General features: G+C 38.6%; 1 pseudogene across 1 annotated transcript; it reads left to right on the top strand.

Moving 5' to 3' along the window:
* The first annotated feature begins 15,177 nt into the window (after nucleotides 1-15,177).
* On the top strand, nucleotides 15,178-15,545 carry LOC306642802 (large ribosomal subunit protein P2-like; annotated as a pseudogene). Its single transcript has one exon. The product of its transcript is annotated as a large ribosomal subunit protein P2-like (transcript).
* Nucleotides 15,546-15,751: the final 206 nt, after the last annotated feature.

Raw genomic sequence — 15,751 nt, 5'->3', positions numbered from 1 at the left:
ATCTCTCAGTATCTGAGTATTTTATAAAATTACTAAATTTTTCCAAACATTTTCAATCAAATGCATAAGGCTAAAACTAGCTCTTGTATTCTACTAAGCCAAAGATCTATAAAACTGCTCCACAATATCTTATTTATCACCATATTTCTGGAATCTGCCCATCTCAACAAAGCATTAAACTTCTATATTACTTTTTCCTTCAAAGAGGGGTTATAAAATCAAGAATTAATAAAAAAATAAACAAAATGGATTTTAAACCAAGAGTATCCAAAGATATCAAATGCATGGAGAACATATTCTTGACCAAGTGACTATAACTAAGAAGCCAAATGACATCTAAGCTGAGTAGGTAGTCTCCTGAGCATTATTTCCATGATTCACAAGTTCATATCAAACATTCATAAAACCTAAAGCCAGGCACAACTGTGATTCCCACTTCTAGAAATCACAGAAAATATTCTCCTTACAAAAAGAAGAATACACTCAAGGCCTATCGTAGGTACTTTTCTAAAATGTCATAAAAGAGAAACAGATGTTTAAACTCACAACTCAAACTTTGTAAGATCCTGAAATTAAAAAAAAAAAAATTTCAGTAAGACTCAGTTTGGTTTATGGACCCCTATAGGAAATTTGGGTAATCTTTATGATGTTTTCAATAAGATTTGAAACCAAAAAATATTAAGTTGATTATATATGTGTGTGAAAGTTGGAGGGGAACAGGAGGGAGAAGAAAAACATTCTAAGTGCTACTAAATTTGGAAAATACAAGAAAGAAAAGTCATTTGGTCAACAAATATAATAAATAATGTATGCGTGCCAGGCTATGTGCTGACCACAGGATATATCTGCTCCCAAGGAGGTCAAGGGTTAAATGCAATCTATCACCTGGTAGATAAGACTCATCTACTCTTAAAAGGTCAGAAAACTAATAAGCACACACATGGCTCTGTGTTTGAGAGTTTTACAATCTCTGTGGAGAAAAAAAAAAAATACAGCTGAGAGATTGTGCTCTGGCCAAAGGATAATGCAAGATACCAAATTCAAGAAGGGAACACTGTCACCTTCTCTGAGGGAGCCATAGTGGCCCTTCACATCCTTAACCTATGTCATAGTTGTTACTCTGAAGCTTCACACTTTCCTATCTAAACATCCATTGTCCTGGAATAACCTTGAAACCTCTTACAAGCTCTTGCTCTGCAGGAGCTTGCAGAGCAAGCTCCTGTGACCCTTATGTCTCAGTTCATGCATAGCTTCCTAAGCAAAGGCTTCCCTAGGCATCCCAACCCACCCCAACCAAATAAGGTCTCCACCGTTCCCACAGCAGTTTCACCACAATGGCAGTACATTTGTCGTTATTTGTTTCATGTCAAAGATATACCAAAAATCAAGAAAGAGATTACTATTACTTGAAGAGGAAGCTGTCAGGAAGTTGTTCACAGAGGAAGAACCAAGTTCTAGAATGCAAAGCATGGAGGTTTTCCTGATGGTTTGGGAGTACCAGATGTCTCCTTGGTGTCTGGCACTGTGTGGGTCACACTGTGAAGATGGATCTCACTAAATGCACTTAATCCTCAGAGTAAGTTGTTCTATAGGAACAAACTGTATTCACTTCCCAAATAAAGAAACTGGTTTTAGAGAGAATACACTTTCTCCCTAAACTCACATGACTTGTACATGAAATAACTGGCTTTCCAGATATAGTTTTAATTCCAAAATTATGTGTAAATAAATGTGATTCCCAACTCCCTTCATTTTCAGATGAGGGAATCAAAAACCCAGGACATGAAATCACTTTCCTGGAGAGGCATGGTCAATAAAGGCAGACTGTGGCAGTGACAACATATTTGAGAAATCAGAAGTAAAGATTCAATGGAATGAAGACCCAACCAGGCTAAATACAGGGGTGGTGGGATAAAGAAAAGCCCAAGGATATGCTATCAATCTAGATAACCGACAATGGTAAGAGGCATCAGGAGAGGACACAGGTGAAAATGACAGGAGACACATCTGGCAGCCAATTAGAAATGTCAGATTTATCTTGAGGGTGCAGAAGGAAAAGCATGAGCCAACTTGTACAAGCCCACATTTTCAGAGTCACTCGATCATGTAGGAAAGGTAAACTGGAAACAGAGATACAGGCCTTGGGTGTTAACTAAGTGAAGATTTCTTAGTCCTCTAAGGCAGGGCTCCCCAGCCTTCCTCGCGTCACAGCACGTGTACACTGAACACAGATCTGCACATCTCCCTAGGGTCAGCGGGTGTGAAGTCCAGTTTCTCTCCTTTCATGGTACCCAGGTGGGGCATAGGAGCCAGCAAGCGAGGCTCTGCCAGAGCTCTAAGAAAAATGCAATCATCATTCCTGCCACAAGGGGACTTGCTCCATTCGGTTTTCTGGCCTTGGATACTCCATGATGAATGTTTAAAGACATCAGGGCTGGGGTTCGGGCTCAGTGGGTTCGATCCTCAGCACCACATACAAAAATAAGTAAATAATTTAAATACACTGTGTCCATCTACAATAACAAAAAAGACAGCTCAGTTTTATTCCAGTCAAAGGTGAGAAGGTAGCGATTCTAGGTAGCTCATTCAAAAGTAAAGAAATTAGATGACATAAACTGCAGTCATGAAGTGGCTGGTATTTTGTCCAGATTTGTGTTGAAGTTGACCAACAGGAGGGGGAATAAACTGGGTACACAGCAAAGGGGTTAAAAATCTAAAATGTGGTAATGGAAGAGCCATTCTGGACTCCGGAGCAGAGACTGGTGATACAAGGAGTATTATCCTATTTGAAGCTACATAGTATCTATCAAAATAAAGAGGTCAGGGACAACCACTGAGCACACAGGTGGTTTCAAAGTTAGGAGAAAAGGTTAACTCCAGAAAGCACTTTGGAGGAAGATTTGGCCAAAGATGTTACAAAATAGCTTATTTTACTAAGAGGCTTAGAAATCATTTGAATATTCTCTAATAAAATAAAATAAAACAATGAACACTTAAAAGTGAACAAAAGATTTGTGTTTAACTTCAGCTTATCAGAATTAAACTTATCCCCACAATATTTCCTTCTGTTATTAGAGTGATAACAAAGAGTATACTTTAGTCATAAAGTTATCTTGTAATTCCAATTTTCCAAGCAAAATCTAGAAAAACATGTATAGAAATCCTTATCAAGTAAGATAGCAGGTCTTAAGACCTAAAGTGAAAAAGAACTCCAGGAAAGAAGTCAAAAAGCAAGAGTTACCAACATTAACTGACATTATAGCGGCAGACACAGATTTCTTAAGCCATCTGCAAACACAGGCTTTTATCTGACTTGTTGTAAATGAATTTTTTTAAATGCTCGACAAAGCAGAGACAGGTCTGGCCTTGGGAGGCAAACTATTTCACTTAAAAGCAGAATTGTTTAACTGTAGGGATTTCAGCAAAGGTTGTTTTGTTTTTTAATATTCCTACCATGGGGAATAAGAACGCGTGTCTATGCTTTATAAGCCACAAAGTACTAAATTCAGGTAAATCATCGTTAAAGTGAGCGAGTCTGCCAGCAAGCCCCATCTTTCTGCACAGACCCCTGTGAGCACAACCAGTCCACCACCTCGTCACAAGGGCTCAGACTCTTAGAAGCAAATGGGGTCAGCCCATAATTACACCTAAATAGACTTCCTAGTCCTCCGGCACTCAAGACATGCACTTTCTTCATGGGCCCAAGAAATTAAAACACACACACACACACACACACACACACACACACACACAGATGCACACATATCACTTGAAATAAAAATATTACTGGCTCATATCTTTTGATATTCCGAAGTATACAGGGAGACCAAGAAGATTTTGGATTGTAGGAAGAAAGACAATTAATGAACTATTACTATTTAAAGACCAAACCCCTGTCAAAACAGCTTGACAAAAAAATGGTGGTTTTTAACACACACAGCTTGCAGCCGTGCTGCCAACAAAAACAGTGGGTGGTAATTCTGCCAGCTAAAATGTTGCTGAAATGGGGGTAACAGCAGAAATGACTATCCCTCCCCAACTCCCTCTCTAGCAGCTATGGCTAGGCCATATCCCATCCTGTGGCTTGCAGAGCCAACCAGTTCTTCTTAAGGCCATTTGCAGAGGGAGGAGGAGTGCTTTTCTAGACAAAGAATCCCAAAGGCCAGTGTCAAAGCAGCTAGGAGACCTAAAACCATGTCACTTGTAAGGGAAGATTCTTCTCAATTGTGATTGTCTTATCCTAAGCAAATTTAAACCTTTTAAGTGGTAATCAAGAAAGATCAACAGATGAATTCTAAAATTATCCTAGAGTTAAACACCAGCAAATGGGTCTTGACTTTTTCTAGAAGAGCAGCTGGTGGTTAGCTCTCTCCAGATGGTTCGTCAAGGGCCCTTCTCTAGTGAGGGCAATGGGAGGGTGTGGGTTCCCACGTCAATGACTCTACTTCCTGTTTTTCAAGTTGTTCATTTAAAGGGTGGCAATGAGGATTTTGGGTGCTCTCAAATATTAATCTAACACCATCACTAATCAGGCTGGGATTTACACCTGGCTTTTGTCTCCTGAATTATTTCAGGTTAGATTAGCCAAAAAGAGCAGAGAACTCAAATGTACCTTGGTCAAACAAGATACTGTATCAGAATATTCTTCTCCCAGCTATAATATGTGAGCAGAGGTGGCCTGGGAATGATATGGCAGCTCTACTTCACAACGACCCCAGAGAGTCCAAATCCACCCAGTCCATCATGCACAGCCCTCATTCTCACAGTCAGACTGGGGCTCTGATCAGAACACTCCCATTCCATGCAGAAGAATGGAGGCAGAGGTGGGAGAAGGGTGCATTCTGTCCTCGACAGGCCCATGGTAGGTGTTCTGCACAGCACATCCACACGTACCCCAGTTACAGATATGCTGTTCAATACAGGTTACTAACTACATTCAATATTTACATATAAACTAAAACTGATTAAATTTACCTAAAATTAGACACTTACTGCTTAGACACTAGCCACATTCCAAGTACTCAGTAACCTCACATGCTGATTTGTTACTGTACTAGTCAATTCCATCCCCACAGGAGCTCAACTGGACAGCTCTGATCTGGAGCCTAAGTACCACACTGCCAAACCCACTGCAAGAGAGGCTCAAAAATGCAGACTTGATGTTGGGGGACCAAATGACATCAGATAATTCCATCCTATAGAAGAATTGAAGGAAACAGTGAGACCTGCAGTCTCTCCTGGAAGCTTCAAAGTGTTACATACAAAGAGACCGTTTTCAGATAGATGTTTAAACTTTGAAGCAATTCTTATATAAAAATAGCACACATGGAAATACCAATTGTTATGGGTCAAATTGTGTCCACAAAAAATCTATGTGTCCTATATAAAAGAAAGGGGGTCATTGCAGATATAATTAGTTAAGAGGAAGTTACACTGGAGTTGGGTGGACCCTTAATCCAACGTGGCTTATGTTTTCATACAAAGGGGAAACTGACACAGAGGCCCCACACAAGAATGTCACATGAACATGAAGGCAGAGAACAGTGATACACTTATAAGCCAAGGGGCGGGAAAGATGACCAGGAAACCAACAGAAGCCAGGACAAAGGATCCTCCCTCACCGTCTTCAGAGGTAATGAACCCTGTCAACACCTCGATCTTGGATTGCTAGTCTCCAAAGCAGGCAATCAATTTCTGTTTTGTAAGTCATCCAGTCTGTGGCATTTTGTCATAGTAGGCCTAACACACCCAAAAGCCACATAAGACAGCTGGCATGTAGAATCCATTTCTCTCTAAAAGAACTCATGGCTCCCTCCCCTCTTCCTCTCTGGGGGCTCAGAGGCACCATACCTGCTCCAGTGTCAACACGAACGGCACACTTGGCATTCACTCTAGAATGCAGCTGAATGAATTCTACATCAGTAACCTAGACACCCCTACACTTTCCATTAATGCATATGTTTATGAGGAGTGTTCTGACCCCTTACATGCTTCCTTGTTCCAGTAAAATAATTAATAGATTTAAATAACAAAAGAAAAAGTTTCAAAGGATTCTGAGTTAGTTCTAGGATCAAAAAATGAGAAAAACTACCAGCTTGGGATTCTAGAGGAAGACAAAAGATCGTGGCAACAAACAAGAGTTAACTGTTCTCAGCAACATGGTTGGCCTAAAATAACTTAGTCTTATTGTCACTGACTGATAGGCTGATCAATATTATTTCTATTAATTTATGGAATCCTTACAACATCCCAAATTTCTACTCATTATTGAAAATTTTATAGTACAGAACATTTAGAGAATGTGGCAAACTCACCCAAGATTCTCAGTATCAAAAGATTCAAGATTTGAGCCCAGGTCAATAAAACTGCAGTACTTAATTTCTTTAAACCCCTAGAGAGTAAACTTTTTCTGATTTGATCCTTTATACAACCTAAGGAAGAAAGAAAATTGAATGCTGGGATTCAGCACTACTCTGACTTCAAAATTCCATTACCTTGATAGTCTTTCAACTAGAGTTTGTGATCTAAATGTATTTAGCTTGTGTTTTATTTCCTAGAAAAAAAAATATTTGAACTTCAAACAAATGAAGTTTGAGGAGTACACCCAGGCTCAGCTGAAAATGGACAAATAGAGACAGAGGTGTTTCTCAATGATAGAGCACGAGCTTAGCATGTGCAAGGCCCCAGGTTCAATCCCCAGCTACAAAATGGGCAGGAATGGGTGAGGATGGAAAGAAAATAATGTCTTTGAACAAAATTATCTTCATGCTAGCTCTAGTTACTCAGTCAACTCACAGTTGCTGGGGGAGGAACGTCCAATACAGTTCTCATTTTTAGAGACATAAACATAGGGCTATGAAGACAAAAAAACTACTTTTTGATTCATTTGTTCATTCAATGAACATTTATTTATTATCTACCATGTGCCAAGCACTGTTTGTTCTGGACACTTAGAATGTACTTTAACAGGTGAGACAAAATAAATTATAAACACAACAAATAAGCCAATTATGTGGTTCTTAAATTCTGCTGGGGGCTGGGGGATGACAGAGCCCTATAATAGATATTTAGAGTGTGGGGCAGTTGCACTATTTTATTTTTACATAAGATTTTCTAAAATATGGTAGAAAATTACTCCACCTCACATGCACACTATTCTTCTTGAAGACATGTGCCTCTACAGTAAAAATGAAAAGTTTTTTTTTTTTTAACCTGCAAATTCAGTTTCCTAAATTTTATCACCTTTTAATGCCCCAGGACAAAATAATTATACTGATTTCTTTATACAGAATCAAGTATTCTCCAACAAATTTTGAGCTTTTTGATCTTGAAATCCGCAGGTAAATATGGTCTTTTTTTTTTTTTTTTTAAACTTGATTTTATTTATTTTTCACTAGACCCTTTTAAGAAGCTCTACTAAATAATTCTTGAAAGTGTATCATCTCCTTTTGGCTTTAAAAAGGATTTCCCCCAGTCAGTCTAAATAACATAAATCCAAGTGTGGTGCTTTCCCAGTAACTGCAGAAAAATCTAAGTCAGAAGCCTGATTTTGTGGTAATCATTCCCATTTGTTTGATGAGTTTTGCAGTTATTTCAGAATATTCATGAAGCCTCTTAGATAAGAACACACTAAGTCCAAAATAAGAGCTGCTAATAATGCATTCCTATTTTTATGTAAATAGAGTTATTAATTTTGAGAGCTTATATGGATGGTCTTAGTCTGCAGTTTAAAAGAGGAGCATAGGTTTCTCTATAAAACAGTCCACAAAACAAAACAAGTGAGAAATAATTATACTATATACACATTTCTCCTTTTTGGTTTTATGTCCAAAATATTCAAGAGACAATACACTGACATTAAGTCAACTACATACTTAACTGTATAGTCAATTTATTAAGTAAAGCAAGAGTTCCATTTGTCTAATTTGTAAAATACCAGGTTTTAGTCAGTCTCCCTTTTTATTTTAAGAATGCAATATTATTCAAATTTTGTTATGTAACTGTCTCTATTTCCACCATTTTGGTATTTCACAATAATCATTTGGTAAACAGACAACTCTCTGACACTACCTAAAAACAGACTAGGTTTTTAGACAGTTGTGAAAGTTTTCATTTAAAAATGCATTGGAGTGTATGAACTTTCATTTATATAACCTGATACAGTGCACCAAATATTTTCACACAGATTATCCCATTACATTCTCGCAACAGTGTAAGACAGGCACTGCAATCATTGTAGTTGAGAAAACTTAGGCAAAGAAAAGTTTAATGACAATTGGTGACCACACAGGTAGCAAGTGGCATAGGTGGCAACTGGATGCTTGGATTCTTTTCCTTTTCCTTTAGGCTGTTCAGAACAGTCTCAAGCTTAATTAAGCACTGAAGTCTACTCAGTTCAGATCAACATTTCAATCTTTAATGGTTAGGCGACAAATGTACATGTTTCCTAACATCTTTGGCCTTCTCTTTTTCTTATCCATTAGGCCCAAACTGGCCACCCAAGTCCTGAGACTACAAGTGTGCTCCTGGCTCTGAGAATGGAATCGGATAAGGCATATGTAGTGCCCAAGAGCAAATACCTTCTATGTAAATCAATCCAACTTAATTTCCAACTTTAAAGTCATATGTTCATATTTAGGAGTTCATTAACATTTTTTTTTAATTCCACAATCTTTCTTTGGCAATTTCTCATACTTTTAGCTGGTTAAGACTCAAGAATACTATGATGTCTTTGGTCAGAGCCAGACCCTGATCTGATACACAGAATCTCAGAGTCTTTTTCACACCAAAGGAGTTCTTTCAAAAGACAGACCTGCATTTCTCAAATATACATCTTATTATCCATTTAATTTCCTGATATAATAGCTTATTATAAAAGATGACTAGATAGCTGTGTGAATGTCTGCAGGGGTGAGTGAACAGATATGAAAAATCTAGTGCCTCAACAATTTTGTGCAGGAGGCCTATCCACTGTATAAGAAAATGAACTGAGAACCCATTATTTGTATCTATTTATCCAAAGTTCTGCATGGGATTACTTTTTAAAGTTATTAGAATCATCAACAATTTTTCACTCACTGTAACTTAAAAATCATTCTGCTTTAAATGTATAAAATGCATTGAAAATGGGAAGAAGAAAATTATATATAGAATTCTATTACACTGTGCTAATACCACCTTTTCCTGGGTACATTCAAATATCATTGAAGATAATCCATCTATTGCTTCCCACATACTCACATCCTATCTTAACTCAAACTCTAAGAAATTTCAGTAGGGAGCAATGTGCTAATGACTTAAAAAATTAGGTTTTACAAGATGTCACTTTTTTTTTTTTTAAACAGAACTTGGAGGAATAGAAGGTGACAAATTCAAATAACAATAGCTCTTCACAAATGGGTGCACAGCCATTTCCATAAACAGGAACTTCCCTGCAAGAAAACTTCCTCCCCTGTGATCTATAATTTGGTAGTTGACTTCCTGAACTGATAGATTACAGGACACACAAGCTGAATTCCCAGGCATCTGTTGAGGGGAAGCCAGGGGAAGGTTTCATCTATACCAAAAGAATCTTGTGTTTTCCTTCACAATAGAACCCAGAAAGAGATAGCTCACCTCATCTGAGGCACAGACACCTACTGAGGTGAAAACTCCTCAAGACTCCATGTCCCACTGTCATGCTAAATGAAATAAGCCAATCACCAAAAACCAAAGGATGAATGTTCTCTCTGATATGCAGATGCTAATACACAATAAGGGGTTGGGAGAATAGAAGTCCATTGGATTAGACAAAGGGGATTGAGGGGAAGGGAGGGTGGATGGAGTTAGAAAAACAGAATGAATTGGACATAACTTTCCTATATTCATGTATGAATACACAACCAGTGTAACTCCACATCATGTGCAACCACAATAATGGAATCTAAATTGGAGTAAGTTATATGCTATGTTATGCATAATATGTCCAAAATATTCTACTGTCACATATATCTAAAAAGAACAGATAAAAATTAAGGGAGCTGTTGGAAAAGAAAAAAAAAATTCCATGTTCCAGCCTTAAAGGCTAGCAACTTACTAGGAGCTACTAACAATTTTGTCAAAAATGACCACCTTCAGTGCTTCACAGAAGCCATAGAGAAAAAAGGTACAATACCTGTGTTTTCATTAATGGGAAATATTAGTGCCCCCAAAACACAGAGTCTTATTAAACATCATAAAGGAGAAAGATCTTGTCTCAAAAATAGAAGTTTAAAAGGGGCTGGGGAAGTAGCTCTGTGGTAGAGTGCTTGCCTAGCATATGCGAGGCTCTGGATTCCCTCCCCAGCACTATATGAAAAAATAAAATCACACAGGAGACTGGGCTTGGGAAAATAAGTTCCTTGTTGCTAACATTTTAAATGACCCTGTCACAGCTCGAGAGCAGCCATGGCAGGGAGGCATGCATTCTTAGGTGTGATACCCATCTGGTACCGAACACAAGCAAACATTTACTGAATACCTACCGTATGATCACCATTACACTAAGAACCTTTCAGAAAGTGTCTCATTTTTTTAAAAAAATTTTTAGTTTTGATGGACGCTTATTTAATTAATTTATTTATATGTGGTGCTAAGAATCAAACCCAGTACCTCACACATGCTAGGCAAGTGCTCTACCACTGAGCTACAACTCTAGCCCAAAAGCATGTCATTTTAAGCTCAGAACTATAAGTTAGATAAATTATGACTATTCTATTCACTAATTAAAAAAAAAAAAAAACTAAAGGTAAGAGAGGTTCATAACTTGCTCTAGTCATAAAGTCAGACCATTAAACTCCAAGAGTCTATACATACAATCACTACCACACACAGCTTCCTCTGCCATGAAGCCCACTGAAAATGAAAGTGGTCACAGACAAGGTACTTCCAGCTTGGGGCTGAGGGGTAGGGAGTGAGGAAGGAAGGACCATCAAAGCCCTCAAGATCTGAAAACAGCCCAGTCCAAGAGAACCTTCTTTAATGACAGCAGTGTTCAGTGATGGTTAACAGGGTACTCACTAGCCATGTGTAGCTAATGCAACTGAGGGATCCAAGTCTATTTATTTTTTATTACCTTAAAGGATAAAATGTGGTTAATGTCAGCTGTAAAGGATAGAGTAGCCTTAGAGATGAAGTACAAACTAAAATATATAAGGCAGAAAATGCAGTGTCAAATGCCCTAAGAAATATAAATGGAACCACTTTTCTCAAAAATGAAAGAAGATTCCAAGTGTGGTGGCACATGCCTGTAATTGCAGGGACTTTGGAGGCTGAGCCAGGAGGATCCCAATTTTAAGGCCAGCCTTAGAAACTTAGGGAGGCTCTAAGCAATTCATTGAGACCATGTCTCAAAACAAAAAATAAAAAAGGTCGAGGATATGTATCAGTGGTTAATTGCCCCTGGGCCCTGAGTTCAATTCCCAGTACCAAAGGGGAAAAAAAAAATTCAGAGAAAAGAAAATCAGTTGTAGAAAATCAAAGTTGATTTAACTACCAACTACATATGACAGGGAACAAGCAAAACTTTCTGAGGGGACAGTGCAGTGGAAGCAAAGCAAGAGGTGTCTAAGTTACTGAGTAGCAAGTCCGTAAGACAGCAACTGGAGGGCAGAACCCTAAGAGACACAAAAGGAAAGTCATGGTACTTAACGGTGTTCACTGTGTCCATCCCACCAAATCCCATGGTTGAAGAGTGACAAAGCAAAAGGAAAATAGGCTGTAATAAAAAAAAAAAAAAAAAGAGCTCATCAATCAGATGGAATAAATGACAGAACTACATGTCCATGGAAAAAGATCATCAGTATAAGTTAAGGGTAAAATAGACTGATAAAGCACCTATGAGAAGCAGACATGGAAGATGGCAGAGTAAAACCAAAATATCTAATAAATGTTGCATTTGCTATCAAAGAAAAAAAACTACAGTACCCTGAACTGGCCACACATGGGCAGCCAACAGGTAGAACCTGGGGACAAGGGAGAAGTAGCCTATTGGACATGGTGTGTTTGTGTGCTTTCATGCCCATACCCTGGAAATGCCATGAGCCCATCAAGGTCTGAGCCTATAAAGAGAACAGAGTACACGACTGTTACAGAGAAACTGCCAGGGATGGGCTGGCCTGGGCCTGGTCCTTGGTCCTACAAAGGTCCCAGCAGGGTCACGAGCACCAGGGAGTGGTTACTTAAAAACCAACCTATGGATGTTTTCACATTTTATAACCAGACAAATACTCATGGGTTGAATATGAGCCTGGAGTCTTATCTAATCTGCAGGGTAGAACCATGCCTCAAAATGTCCAATGATTCTGATATTATCTGAATTAGGTGACATTTAAAGATCAGAACATTTCAGTTTTAAAAAAGGACTTCTATAAAAATGCATAAGAGCTGGGGATCTCGCTTAGTGGCAGAGTGCTTGCCCAGCATGTGTGAGGCACTCACTGGGTTCAATCCTCAGCACCACATAAAAATGAAGCAAATAAAGGCAAGCTATCCATCTACAACTACAAAAAAATTATGCATAAGATCTGTCAACACTAGACCCATATTCCCACCAAGAGATGAGCAGCAGTAGCCCTTCTTGTACCCCGTCACTCAGTAGTTAATGTCACTGTTCCTTGCCCCTGAAGTCACCTAGGTTTATGACTTTAGATATCTGTGCTATAAAATGGCACTGCAGTTGAGCCAGGAGCTTAAACTGAAGGAAAAATAAATACCAACAGGAAGACAGGAAATTTTTGTCCTAATGAATCTGAAAGAATCACTTTTCAGAAAATTCACTTTTCCTCCAATATGCCAATGAGACTACCAAAGACTATTTTTAACTGAACTCAGCAATATCACAATGCCCCCTGGAACATTAATGCCAGCAGGGCGTTTTTAAGATGTAAAAAGTTCCATATAATTTTCTCCCCTTTTCTAATTACCACATACAATAGAGCTGTAGTCTGCTTCGCTTCTTAAGAAACTATAACAGTTTTAAATTTTAAATATCACATCTACTAGAATTCAGATTGCCTGGCCTCTCCCCAAAAATGTGTCCCTGTTCCCAGAATTAAATGACAATCTTGATTTAGTACTCAAGGCACTAATAGGTACTTAAAATCTTAAGTACACATGGAAACACAATTTTATAATTAGATCCTTCATTTATTGAATACACCAAAGTCAAATTAAAGCAGAAATATTACAGATCACACATGAATGCATTGTATCCTCATTGGCTCTGGACAAAAATAATAACCGATTTCCCTTTCTTCTCTTCTGGACCCTTTCCGCAATTCTACTGCCTCTGGTACACATGATTTGAGATATTCAGGCTGTGTTCTGTTTTACGGAGCTTGAGATGAATTACCTACATTTGTCCTTTGGGCCCACTGTCACAAAGTATCAGAAAGCACTTAGTGTAATACAAAACTAGTCTAGAGCACATTTCGCCTTGGATGTAGGTACAGAACATATTGAGAGTTTCAAGTTCGTGATATGCTTAGTTTGAAGCGCTTTCTTCTTTTCCCTTGGGGCAGGGGTCATGTCTAACAGCTGGTATTGCAGTACAGTGGTTCCTACATAGCATGCAGCAAGCTGCTCAAGGAGCCTTGGGAAAGCTTGCTGGAAACAAGCTTCCTAGTGAACCCATGGTTCACCGAAGGGTCCAAGAACCCACACTGTGAGCATGTTCCCAGGAGTTTTTGAAGACTGAGTTGGGTCGAGAAGCAAATCTCCCTATTGATTTGAGCCACACTGAAACTCCTCTTGTCAGGAATTCAACCAGGTCAAAGACCACCATGGAGGACAGACGAGCATTCAGAAGGCAGCATGCGACTCCACAGAGGAGAGGTCTACTATTTTCCTTCAAGAACCAAGGATCTGATTGGGGAAAAGGAAACCTGTATAACTCATCAAAGTCTCCAAGAGAACCTCTCCTATCTTTCCATAGCCTTCTGCCTTGTGTGCAGAGGTCTATTTAGAGATGGGCTGTGACCAGTGAGGGACTGTGACCCCAAAAATCCTTCAGAGTCTTGACGCTTGACTTTTCACTGAACTGTACCATTCACTTCAAGTAATGGACATCAAAGGCAACAGAGCAATAAATATAGGTACTAAAAAGAAATACCATGGTAGAAGGTTCTAGGGCATTTATGAAGCACTTTTCAGTCTTTTGGCTCATGATAGGAAAAAGAATTGGTAAAGAAAATTCACTGATAATAAAAATGGATTTTTCAGAGAGAACGTGAGGTGAAGATTGGTCAGCCATCAAGTCTTTAATGGACTATACACAACACAAATGACAAAGAATCATGGGACACTAAATAATACATGCCAAGAAAAAAAGTAACAATTTTCATTGAGACTTTACAATATGTCTTCTTATTGGATTATCTGGTTCCCAAAACAAAAGAAAAAAATCCTTAAGTATGTGGTTTTTGCCTCTGCAGATGTATAAACTAACCAGGATGGCAAAACACAGCAACTCTATCAGCACAGTTCATGAGTCAATTTTTTGGCAGCTATCTGACATTGAATGAGCTGGACAAAAGCAAGAATGGAATATGGTCTCCTTTCTCTTGCTTTCTTCACATAGGTATTCTCATCACTCAAAATCAAAGGATCAACTTTTAAAGCCAATTAAACTTCTCACCTCTTAATCTTTCTCTACTCCTTTAAATACCCTGGAGGTTCACAGATTCCACGTAGAATTTGTATGTGAAGATAAATACTGAGATCAAATAAATGCTATTCTCGAATTAGGAAACCTGCATTTTTTATTCTTGTTTTTATGCAGACCATTTAGAAGATCCTTTTGTGAAATTCATGTACCCATCTTACAGCCAAGTTTTCTTAGCTGTGATTGAACAGTATTGGATGACATCTTCAGGTATTTATCTAACTCAAGGATTCTATGGTCCTACAATGACACCTCTTAAAATTCTGGAAGGGCTGTAGATCAATACTTGCAATAATGATCAAGCTTGTTTCAATTCAGAACATACATATGTAGGAATAAGCGACTATTTTTAAGCCATGGTATCCTCACAGTATATTTCCATTGCTCTACTACTAAATTTGAAATTTATTTTTATCATTAAAAAAAAAAAACTTGGCTTTTTTTTTCACTCCCCACGGCAGCCGAGGTCGCAGACTTGAGGTCAGTCCGCCACCGACATGTGCTATGTGGTCTCCTCCCTGCTGGCCGCCCTCAGGGGCAACTCCTCCCCCAGCTCCAAGAAGATCCTGGACAGCGTGGGCATCGAGGCAGAGACGACCGGCTCAACAAGGTCATCAATGAGCTGCATGGGAAAAACACTGAAGACGTCACAGCCCAGGGTATTGGCAAACTTGCCAATGTGCCTGCTGGAGGGGCTGTGGCTGTTGCTGCTCCTGACTCTGCAGCTCCTGCTGCTGGTTCTGCCTCTGCTGCAGCAGAGAAGAAAGATAAGAAGAAAGGAGAGTCTGAGTAGTCTGAGGATGATATGGGATTTGAACTGTTTGATTAAATTTCTGTTCCCTTGCAAATAAAGCCTATTTATGTATCTTGAAAAAAGAAAAAGAAAAAAAAAAAAAAACTTGGGAGGGGATCAAGGGTCATGAAGACTTTGAAAAGAATTTATCAGATACTGAATGTTTTGGAACAAATGTCAAAATCTTAAACCCATAAACAAAACAACAGCTTGATGGAGAAGTATATTTCTTTCTAGAGTGCATAAATCTTGCAAGATAAAAGTTGTTAAATACAATT

Source organism: Sciurus vulgaris (genome assembly GCF_902686455.1).
Source record: "Sciurus vulgaris genome assembly, chromosome: 13".
Lineage (NCBI taxonomy): Eukaryota > Metazoa > Chordata > Mammalia > Rodentia > Sciuridae > Sciurus > Sciurus vulgaris.
This window is presented reverse-complemented; position numbering and strand designations above follow the sequence as displayed.